Source organism: Heterocephalus glaber, unplaced genomic scaffold, assembly GCF_053883595.1.
Source record: "Heterocephalus glaber isolate CG9 unplaced genomic scaffold, H.glaber_assembly_v1.0 deba00000122, whole genome shotgun sequence".
Lineage (NCBI taxonomy): Eukaryota > Metazoa > Chordata > Mammalia > Rodentia > Bathyergidae > Heterocephalus > Heterocephalus glaber.
The window spans coordinates 42,180,188-42,192,842 of NW_028258138.1; positions in this window are offsets into that span (position 1 = coordinate 42,180,188).

Sequence of the window (12,655 nt, forward strand, 5' to 3'; positions counted from 1 at the left end):
CATACATACATACATACATATATACATGCAGGATCATATGCTTCTGAGGGGGTAACCATGAAAAGTAAGCAGATATTAAAAATTAAACTAATAATTTCTTTTTCTGGAATATATCTGGGGTTTTTGGTTGCCTGACCTGAGCTGATACTACAGAATGAAACACACAAATACATTCGGAGGCAAGGGGTCAAAAAAGCAGAAGGCCAGGGAATCTTCTTCATGATGACATGATTATAAATGCCAGCTGCTTTTCAGATTAATAACATATTTTAGGTTGAGTCCTTTATTATGTCTGATATACCCATGATGTGTTACTGTATTAAGAAAAAGGAACTTGAAAAGTAGTGTCTATAGTATTAATATATTTTCCTAAGAAAGACAAAGCAAAAAATAAAGCCTACACTTGTACAGGTATATGTATGCTTGCATATTTTTAAAGCAATGGAGACTGTAAATATAAATTTTTGTATTGGTCAGCTTTCCTGTTGCTAGGGAAAATTGTGTGACATACATGACTTAAAAGAAGAGAAGTTTATTTTGGCTCATGGTTTAAGAGGGTTCAGCCCATGTTCAATTACCTCTGAAATAGAAATGACACAATAGAAAGGTGTGGTGGAGGAAAGCTGTTAAATCCATGGAAGCCAAGAAGTAGATTGAGAGGAAGGAGGATGAAAGAAAAACAAAATCTCCCAGACCATACCAACAGTGTCCTATCCTTTCAACATGATCCTTCTATCATACCATTTCTGCTTCAGATCCAGCAGCCCATGGATTGAAATTTGTGAAATCATGAGCTGAAACAAATTTTTATTCCTTAAGTAATATATTTCAGATATTTTGTGCTAGCAATGGAAAAAACTAATCCAGAAAACTGGTATCTTAGAAGTAGGGTAGTTTTGTGCCACACCTGACAATGTGGTTTAGAATTCTTTTTAACTGGTTTGTGGGAGGAGTTTGAAAATGTTTGGAGATGTGCAATAGAGAAGCCATAGACTATTTTAAGTAGAGCTTCATGGGAAATTCTGGTTACAGCTCAAAAGACCAGAATGAGGAAAGGAAAGGGGAGCATTAACATCAGGCTCAGGGAGATTTCAGATGGAAAAATGTACTCTAATGAAACTTGGATTACAATTTGTGTTACATTCTGGAAAAAAATGTGTCTACATTTCACCTGTGCCCTAAGACTTTGTATGATGCTGAATTTAAAAGTGATGAACTAATTGATCTGGCAACATTCAGTCTGTGGCATACACACTGCTGATTGCTTTCAGCCCTATATACAGTGCAATCAGGAATAAAAACACAAAGGCAAAGGATATGACAAATTTATAATTTGTCCAGAAAGGAAGCACATTTATAAATGGAGTCAAAGTTAATGCATTTGCTGAAAAGATTTACCCCATTAAATGAATGGAAGTTCTTTGCATAAAAAAGAGGCCTTGAGGGCATTTTAGGAATCAGCAAGACCCCACTTTTCATAGGCTCAAGAGTGCAAAAGTGTAAACCTTTCATTTGAGAAAAGAGTGCCTGGGCAGAAGAACTTTGAACTCTTTATCATTCAATAAAATACAACAGCCCATAACATGCCCCTTGCCAATACCTGAGGGGTCCATTGAAGATAGGTAATTCAGCTTTCCAAGAGCCAATGTTGGGAACAATGGTTTTCACAGAGACTGGGAAAGTCATCACCTTATGTCCAGACTCCCTACATGCATCTTATATCTCTTTATGGCCTAAATCCTCTCACCTCTTACCTGAGTGCCACAAAGAGATTCAGCATAGATCTTGATGTATGCTTAATGAATTCCTGTGTTATTAACCAATAGAGACATCTCATATTCCTCTGAGCCAATTTTATCCCACCTTTTCCAATAATTGCCTTTTATTCTTTTCACAAAACAATGCCCACTTTTTTTTCTTGTTAGAAGTTTTATTTCCTTTTTTTCCTATGATATACAAATGTCATAAATACTCTAGGAACATTGCTTTTAAAAGCAGAAAATGGAAAATTTCCAATAAAAGGCAATAAGAGGGTATAAAAGTTGAATAGACTAAGTCCTATAAAAAATGATAAAGTAATTAAAGTATTTTAGAAGAATATTAAATGATGCAAAAATGTACACTATTTGTTATTTACCAAAAAAATCTCACATTTTAAACATCCACTGAGAATTTTCATCTCAATATCTAAAACATGAAGCTGCTCTCTCACTCCCAGGGTATAGCTGGGAAATAGAATGCTAAACTCTATCCATTTTTTCCCTCATCACATACTCTATCATATGTATATCTGCAAACCTATATTTTCATTTTAGAACCATAGAGTATGTTAAATTATATTAGTTCTTGATAGATCATACAAGAGAAGCATTTTTTATGTTTTTTTAAGTTATTTAAATTATAAAGCACAATATTTGGGGGAGGGAAGTTAATAAGCCTATTGGTATCACAGAAATAATATTATTGAAGATATATATATATATATATATATACACACACGCACACACACACACACACACACACACACACACATATATATATATAATTGAACACAGGGCTTCATCAAATATATTTGTTTAGAAACTAATGCTTCCAAATCTCTAAAAGAAAAAGCTGTCCCATACTGCACACTGTTGTATGTTAATATTTAGAATCTTAGTATTTGGAATATTTAGAATATTCAGTTTTAATTTTATAGAAAGCATGTGATGATTTAGCTGTATCAGTGTGTTAGCTCTTTATCACTATCATAAATACCTGAGAAAGACTACTTAAAGGGGAAAGTATTTATTTTGGCTAATGGTTTCAGAGGTTTCAGTACATGGTCAGCTGGCTCATTGTATTGAGGCCTCTGGCAAGATAGAAACATCATGGCAGAAAGGTGAACTAGAGGAAACTTTCTCACCTCGTAGCAGCTAGGAGCAGAGAAAGAAAGAGATTGAAAGAATGTGGCGGACCAGCCATCACCAGTCGAAAGGTTCCTGAATGGGGGAAAGGAGGACTGAGAAAATAAGACAAAGAGACAGAGTCGGGAGGGCTCCCAAGACCGAGTGAGCAAGTTCATTTTCACCTCTCTTTTATACACTGTGAGTTAGGTCATTAATCATGACCTTTATCAAAAACACCTGCTTCCTTGTTTACTAGTTCTTTGGGAATTCCCCACCCTCATGGGCTTCCTTGTTTCTCAGGCTTACAGAACGTTCATCACATTCCAGGGCAATCTAATTCGGCAAGGACGTGGTTCCTCATAACATAGTCTCCTTGCTCTATACAATGGAGGGTAAGATTAAATATGGATCCTCTACGGCTAGCACCGCTCTCCACAAAAGAACTGTCCCATAGACAAGATATACAGTAAGTCCTTGATTTACCAATGAGTTTTGTTCCAAAAGAACATTCATAAGTTGAATTTCTTTGTAAGTCCAACAAAGTGAATATTATACACCTTTGACAAAAATATACTATGTTAAGCATAAAAAAAACCCAAAAATACTTTACACTGTCACACTGTACAGTAAGCCCACAGTAGCAAAACTGTGACAATGTCTAGCATACACATAGCTACTTCTGTGATTTGTTCACATGTTTGGGAGGTCCATTCATATCCACAAAAATTCACAACTCAAATGCTCGTAAGTCGGACACTTACTATACCATTCAAAGTCCCAACCCCAATGACTTACTTCCTACAAATGGTTGCCATTTCCTAATAGCTCATTCAAACATTGATGAGGTTAATACTCTTAAGATCCGGTCACACACCCTTCTAGGAGCACCTCTGAACATTACTGTAATTAAGACTCATTTCACAAAGTCCTATAGTTCTTGCCAAACAATCACAATAGTCTGTAATGCTGAATCCTAAGAAAATCTCTAAATATTTTCATCATAATACTTCATATACTCACTACATATGAATTCGCACTAATAATCCACCCAATTGAATCTCTATGTCTGAAGAAGACTTCATCACATTATGTTTCAAATGTTGGCATTGTATTTGTAGGTGAAATTAGTATAATATACTCAAAAGTATGTCTATATTGTTAGCATTTATTAGACATCTCTTCTTATGAAACAGCTTCAAGTGTTCATTAAAGTTGACAGGAGATACTCATTTTATTAATATTCACTGACTGAGCCTCATTGTATCTGTGGCTTTTGTCTCATTGCTATTACATCATATCATCTTTATCCAGCCAGCAAACATGAGAGAAAATATGAAGGAAGCAATCATGCATCTTAGAAATTTGCCCTAGAAATGAGTAACATCACTTCCTCTCATATATTAATAAGATATAGTCACTTGGACTCAGTTAACTTCATAAGAGCTTGGAAAATATATTTTAGCCTTGATCCCTGCTACAATCTTACCACAAGGATAAATGTGGACGGAGGACTAGTAATTTCTGCAACGTGTATAATTGTCCTCTGATGGTAGTTTCTGGAATTGCAGGCACTAATTTCAAAAGACAGGAGCAAATTTTCACCTTATGCATCTTATTCAAATGTGGATGTTAAGAAACAAACATGGGGATATATTCTGACATCAAAAACTAAGATGTAATTTCAACATATTTATTCAAGGAAGTAGATCAATTATACTGCCCTATAATGTCAAAATTTTACACTGGGACAAATGGGAGGAATGATTACTAATTTTGTAAATTTCATTACACTCCCAAATTTGCATAAGAATATTTTGACATTAGTAAAAATAATAAAATGTTTTGATTTCCATAGTATCAAAGTAAGAGTTTATATTTAATACATTTTCATAAATTTTTGAATAATATTCCATCGCTGTGCATGACAGGATCAAATCCAAAGAGAAGAAAATAACTTTATACTTCTATTAATAAACATTAGAAACTCAAGCCATAGAATGTCTATAATTTTCCATTTTCTATTTAATTTGTTTTAATATTTTCATCTGAGGACCTTAGTGTGAGACAAATGTGATAATTTCAAGTCAAGAAAGTCATTATCTGAGAAACAAGAAGGAAGTCTAGAAATAATTATAAATACATGAGTCACTTCACATATATGGTCAATAAAAGGACTGCAAATCAATACAGCCCAGCATTCAGTACCATAGAGCCTCTGCGGTGTGAGCTCTAAGGGTGTGCATGAATTATATGCAATATAGATGACATCTCTGTCAACAAGCCAGAGGTCCCAGCACAGAGGAGGATTCTGGGTCAACATGCCACAGCTCCCAGTGCAGAGTAGGAGGCTTCCAGGCTAACCTACCACCGCTCCCAGCATACAGGTGAGCTGCGCAGGTGCCAGCAGCACACTCCCCCCAAATCGAAATGAGAAGAAATGTAAACAAGTCTCAGAACGAGACTTCCAGATCACCTACAGCAACCCCAAAGGGAAAAGAGATGGAACACTCTGATACTCTAACAATCGGAACTCCCTGAATTAGCAACAAAAGAAGATCTGGAAAAAATGAAATCAGCATTAATTTCTCACATGACAGCAGAGATTGTGCCCACAGTGGAAGACATGATTGATAAATCTACAGAAGACACAGATAAAAAAAATAGAGGAGCTGAGGAACATGATGGAATCCCAACATAGGAAACAAATGGAATCCATAAAACAGATGCAAACAGATTTCCAGGAGATTAAAAACTCCATTGAAAGTCTGTGCAGCAGAATGAGCCAAAGTGAGCACAGAATTTCACATATAGAAGATAAGATTCCAATTAGTGACAAGCAAAAGAAAAATTTCTTTAAAATTGTAAGGGACCATGAGAAATCAATCCAACAGCTGCTAGACCATGCAAAAAAGAATAACATAAGACTGACTGGAGTCAATGAAGAAATAGGAGTGCAGATGACATAAAAAAACTGTTCAGGGATGTAATGGCAGAAAACTTCCCAAGCAGGGGAAAAGAACTTGACATACAGAAAAGTGAGGGATATAGGACTCCAACTAGCCTTGATCAAAAAAAAAATGTACACATAGGCATGTAATTATTAAGATTCCAGAAACCCAACAGAAGAACAAAGTTCTACATGCAGTTAGAGAAAAGAAACAAATCACGTACAAAGGAAAGCCCATCAGAATCACAGCAGACTTCTCAGTGCAAACCCTCAACACAAGAAGAGCTTGAAGTGATGTATTTCAAGCCCTAAAGGAAAACAGCCTCCAACCCAGACTGATGTACCCTGCAAAACTATCTTTCAAAATTGTTGGTGAAATAAGATACTTTCATGATAAAGAGCACCCTAGGAACTTCATGAATAGGAAATGAGCACTTCAAAAAATTTTACACAAAATCGTAGGAAAAGACAATGAGTATCACAACCCCAGGAAGCAAAGCAGAATGAATTCATTGAGCATGACAAGAAATTAAAAGCAAAGACGGAGAACCCAACAAAAACAAAAAGCCATGACAATGATAACTCAATACGTTTCAGTTATAACCATCAACGTTAATGGTCTCAACTCACCAATCAAAAGAAAGACTGGAAGACATATCAAGAAGCAAGATCCAACAATATGCTGCATACAAGAAACACTCTTAATTCAAAAAGAAACTCATAGACTGAAAGTTAAAGGGTAGAAAATAATACTCCATGCAACAGGAACCTGAAGAAAAGCAGGAATAGCTATCGTCTTTGCAGACCAAGTGGATTTCAAACCCACACTGATTAAGACTGACAAAGAAGGACACTACATCCTTGTAAAGGAAACAATCCAATAGGAAGAGATGACAATCATACATATCTATGCACCAATCACCAGTGCACCCAACTATATAAAACAAATACTAACAGACATGAAAAATCATATAAACACTAACAAAATAGTGGTGGGGACCTCAATATCCCATTATCGCAAATAGATAGATCAACTAGACAAAAAACAAGCAAGGAAATACTAGAACTCAATCAAACTCTGGAACAAATAAACTTAACAGATGTTTACAGAGTCTTCCACCCCACAAAATCAGAATATACATTCTTTTCAGCTGCAAAACGTGTCATTCTCTAAAATAGACCACATGCTCACTCATAGAACATATTTAGGTAAGTGCAAAGAAATTGAAGTTATCCCCTGTATGTTATCAGACCATAGTGTGATGAAATTGGAGATCAATACCAAAAGTAACTCCAAAAATTTCATAAACACATGGAAATTGAACAACACACTTCTGAATAAACAATGGGTCACAGAGGAAATTAAAGAAGAAATCAGACAGCTCCTTCAATTAGATGACAATGACAATACAACATATTGAAATCTATGGGACACAATGAAAGCAGTCTTACAAGAGAAATTCATAGCAGTGAATACTCATATTAGGAAAATGGAGCAAGCCCAATTAAACAACCTGATGCTGAACCTCAAGCTTCTAGAAAAAGAAGAGCAGGACAAACCCAAAGCCCATAGAAAGGAGGAAATTATAAAGATCAGGGCAGAAATCAATGCAATGGAAACTAAGACAACAATACAAAAAATCAATGAAGCCAACAGTTCATTCTTCGAAAGAATAAAGAAAATTGGCAAACCCTTAGTCAACCTTGTCAGAAAAAGGTAAGAAAAGAACCAAATCCATGGAATTGGGAATGAAAAAGATGAAATTAAAATGGATCCAGAAGAAATCCAGAGGATCATCAATACCTGCTTCCAGAACCTATACGCAAATAAGATGGAAAACACAGAAGAAATGGACAGATTCCTAGATATGTATGAATTACCAAAGGTGAACAAAGAAGACCTAAAAATTCTGAATGACCCAATATCAATCAATAAAATTAAAAATGTAATTAAAAACTTACCAACTAAGAAAAGCCCAGGTCCTGATGGCTTCACTGCTGAATTCCATAAGACATTTAGAGAGGAACTACTACCACTACTGTTTAAATTCTTCAATGAAATTGGAAGGGAAGGAATACTTGCAAATTCATTCCTGGAAGCAAGTATCACCTCCATCCCCAAAGCAGAGAAAGACCACATGGAAAAGGAGAACTATAGGCCAATCTCACTAATGAACATAGATGCAAAAATCCTTAGTAAGATACTGGCAAATAGAATGCAGAAGATCATCAAGAAGATCATACACCCTGACCAAATGGGATTCATCCCAGGGATGCAGGGATCAACACATGCAAATCAATAAATGTAATACACTATATCAATTGAGCCAAGGAAAAAAATCATATCATCATCTCAATAGATGCAGAAACAGCATTTGATGAAATCCAACATGCATTTATGATAAAAACCCTACAAAAAAATGGAATAGATGGTCTTTACCTCAATCTGATAAAAGCCATCTATGAAAAACCAACAGCCAATATCATTCTAAATGGTCAAAAACTGAAAACCTTCACACTAAAATCAGGAACAAGACAAAGATGTCCATTATAACTCCTGTTCAATATAGTTTTGGAAACATTAGCCACTGCAATTAGACAAGAGAAAGAAATAAAAGGAATAAAGATAGGTAATGAAGAAGTCAAATTGTCATTATTTGCAGATGACATGATACTCTATATAGAAGACCCTAAGAACTCCACCAAAAGTCTTCTAGACTTAATAACCAAATTCAGTCAAGTAGCTTGTTACAAGGTCAACATACAAAAATCAATAGCTTCCCTTTACATGAACAACAGACTCACTGAGAGAGAAATAGGGCAAATAATTCCTTTCACAATAGCATCCAAATAACTGAAATACCTAGGAATCAACCTAACAAAAGAAATCAAAGACCTCTTCTCTGAAAATGATAGCACTCTGAAAAGAGAGATAGAAGAAGATGTCAGAAAATGGAAATACATCCCTTGCTCCTGGGTAAGAAGGATCAACTTAGTGAAAATGACCATACTTCCAAAACTGCTATATAGATTCACTGCAAACCCAATTGAAATCCCAGCAGCATACTTCATGGACCTTGAGAAAACAATCCAAAAATTCATTTGGAACAAGAAGAGGCCCAGAATAGCAAAAGCAATTCTAGGTAACAGAGACATGGCAGGGGGTATCACAATCCCCAACCTGCAACTCTACTACAAAGCTACTGTGATAAGAACAGCATGGTACTGACAAAGAAACAGACCTGAGGACCAGTGGAAGAGATTAGAAGATGCAGAAACAACTCCAGACACACTCAGCCACCTCAGCTTTGAAAAAGGAGCCAAATACCCTCACTGGAGGAAAGATAGCCTCTTTAATAAATTGTGCTGGAGAAATTGGATTTCAATTTGCCAAAGACTAAAACTAAACCTATGTGTCTCACCATGCACTAAACTAAAATTGAAATGGATTAAAGATCCAAATATTAAAACAGAAATGCTGATCCGGCTGGAACAGAGGTTATGTAGAACTCTTGAAGACATTGGTATAGGAAAAGATTTTATGAACAAAACTTCATTTGCCTGTGAACTAGCACAAACAATCTGTAAGTGGGATCTCTTCTAATTAAAGAGCTTCTGCACAGCAAGAGAAACCACCAGCAGTGTGAAGAAACAACCCCCAATGTGGGAAAAAATTTTCACCAGTGGTCCCTCAGACAAAGGTCTACTGTCTTGAATCTATAAAAAACTTAAAAAAATAGACCTCCCAAATATAAAGACCCAATCCAAAAATGGGCATCTGAAATGAACAGACATTTCTCACACAAAGAAGTAGAAATGGCATGTAAACATATGAAGAAATATTTAACATCCCTGGTCATTTGAGAGATGCAAATGAAAACAACCCTGAGATTCCACCTCACCCCAGAAAGAATGGTTGCTACCATGAAATCAACCAATAACAAATGCTGGCAGGACTGTTGGGAAAGAGGTACCCTGCTCCACTGCTGGTGGGAGTGTAGACTGGTGCATCCACTGGAAATCAGTGTGGAGATACCTCAAAGAACAAGGACTGGAAGTCCCATTTAACCCAGCTATTCCCCTGCTGGGTATCTTCCCCAAAGAATTAAAAGAATCATACCACAGTGATATATGTGCACCCATGTTCACAGCAGCAGTTTGTGATAGCTAAAACTTGGAAACAGCCCAAATGCCCATCAGCTGGAGACTGGTAAAGAAAATGTGGTTTTTTTTATGAAATGGAGTACTATTCAGCCATAAAAAATGAGAAATTAGAGACATTTATAGCTAAATGGATGTACATTGAGGTGATACTCTTAAGTGAAATAAATAGGACACACATTTGTAAATACTGAATAGTTTCTCTATTGTGAGAACCTGAAAGTGTAAATAAGGTCTAAAATGTATAATAGATAATGTTAAATAGGAAGAAAAGGGGCAAAGGGGAAGGAGTAGGGGAAAGGAAAGAAGGGAATGGAATTATTATGAGAAAATGAAAAAAAGGAAACAAAGTCTCTGTAAACAAGGAGGGATGGAGTGGTTGAAGGGAGGGTAGTGGAAGGGGGAAAAAATAAAAACCAAGAGACTATGCAAAGGTGCAAATTTCCAATGATGAATGTCATTATATTGTATACCTAAAATGTACCAATAAAAGAATATACAGTTAAAAAAAATACAGATGACATCTCACAATGTTCCCTACCCAATTTTCCTCTCCCAGTACTTTCAGGTTTGTATGAAACACACACATATGGTCAAATGGAGTCCAGGTTTAAATCAGAAATATAATAAACAACTCTTTTATTAATATCACTGCACATAGAACTAGAAATTACCAGAAAGTTGCAAACTTGAGCCCTGTTCTCTGCCTTGTATTTTTTCTAACTGTAAAAGGTTTTCTTATCTAGCAGGACTACCTAACTGAAACTTTAAGTCATTCAAGCAGAAAACAGCAAACATATTGAGCTTATTAGGCTTCATACATGATTACAATTATAATCTATGATAATATTGATTATAACTAAAAATATGCAAAAGGATTGTTATGGAAACTATAAATATATAAATGTTTGGAACTTTGATCTGGTCAACTTTTAGGTTGGTGTGAGAGACACCTAGGACATTAGTAAACACATGGGGACATGACCCTGGGAACTATATGTGGTCTGCCTTCCATCTCAGGCTATTCCTTGCTCTCTCCTTGGCTTCCCTCAGGTGAGCAGCTTTCCTCTGCCACACCATTTTGCTGTGATGTTTCTGCCTTGGAGTTGGCTGATCATGGCTGAAACTTCTGAAACCATGAGCCAAATAAAATAATTTTTCTTTTAAGCTATATATGCCAGGTATTTTGTCTCAAAGACAAAAGGCTGACTCATCACAAGCCTAGATCAGTGTCTGACTGGCATATGGAAAACACTTCATAAGTGTTAGCTACTGAGAAAAATGGGAAAATATTTATAAAAGTGGGATTAATGTACTAGCTGTTATTTTCAGATGTGAAAAACATAGACAAGTCTAATATTTCCTCTCAGAAGAGTAACATGAGAACACACAAGTGGTTTTTTTATAGTATCTGTTTGCTAAACTAGTGTCTCATTAGAAAAATGAAATACATGCTCTACATACAGCCCATGAAATCTCTGCCAGCATGGAACACATTAAGCTTCATCAAAATGCTTTTGGAGTCCATGAAATGCTCTGTTACAAGAAAGCCACATCAGAACCAATTATTAAATGACTAGCAAGATAAATGTAACTATTAATACCACACACCTGCTGTTCTTCTTTCTGCACTTTGATCTAACAGATGATGATTTGTAATGGCACAACCTCAGTACCCACCCACCTGTAGTTTATTAGGAAATCAGCCAAGTAACAATACTGCTTAGTTACTAGCAGCAGGGAGGTAGACACTCAAAGAGTCAATTTGTGTCACTTCACAGGTGATACCTTCATCCAGAAACAAACCTTAGCACCTGGGCTGCCCTCCTCCATGCAGGGTTTTTCCAGTGATATGCAAATTAAGCATTCCCAAGGGCATATGCCTCTTCCTGTTCAAAGCCTCTGGTTTGATGAATTATCGTGTAGCTCTTGAAAGAGATGTAAGAATGAATTATCTTTGCACATTGTGTGTTTGCCTAGGGCATGCCTCAGGAAAGTAAATACATTAAATATTTACCCTTAGTATTTTTTATACATTTTTTACATTTCATCTGTGGGTGGACCATTTGAAGATTTTTTTTAAAAGCATGTAAACAAACATATAACTATCTCATTTTAGGACAGAAGGTATCAGGTGTTGGCTGCAGTGACCAGTGCAGCAAAAAATAAAATCATGACATGACTATTGCAGGACAAAAATTGTAATTTTCATGGAGGATTTGTATCGACTCACAAATTTCATTTATTGGGTTGTAATCAGGCTTCATTTACATCAAAACACTGTTATCATAAATGAACTGTATAGAAGCAGGTTCATCTTGTGCTTATATCTTTAATATTTTGTTATCATAGAATTTATGTAAGACTTAAGGAACACTATATATAAAAGCAAACTAGGGTCAGCAAAAAAGAAAAAAGAATTATTACAAACCAAAGCTAGATTTCAATGTCCAATGTATCTTTTAATTCTTGGTGATAATTTAACATATATTTAGTGACCACAAAATAGTGATGTTTTTATAAGGCAAGTGATGCTTTTTAAAATATTATCTGAGATAATATATGATCAAATTATCTTATTCATGGCATCTAGTTCTACTTAGTAGACAATATTCTTATTATTGTAAAAATTTAAAAATCACAAGGAAAAGTTTTTATT